Raw genomic sequence first — 253 nt, 5'->3', positions numbered from 1 at the left:
TAAATTTTCTAAACATGTTTCTTACTTCAGGTTGAGATTATCGAAATGTAAATTATGTATTTATCTCCATAGATTTAGATCGGTCATACTAGAAACCAATTGAGAGAATGTATATAAGAATAATATTAAGTTTTAAAATAGACAATACAACTTACTAGAATTAGGCTGGCATTTTTTTTTTAGTAGTTATTGACAATTTGGTAACTAATAGGCAACTAATTGTATCTTGGGTTCAATAGGCCAGATCCGGAGA

This window comes from Convolutriloba macropyga, chromosome 15 (assembly GCF_964194025.1).
Source record: "Convolutriloba macropyga chromosome 15, txConMacr16.3, whole genome shotgun sequence".
Taxonomy (NCBI): domain Eukaryota; kingdom Metazoa; phylum Xenacoelomorpha; order Acoela; family Convolutidae; genus Convolutriloba; species Convolutriloba macropyga.
This window is presented reverse-complemented; position numbering follows the sequence as displayed.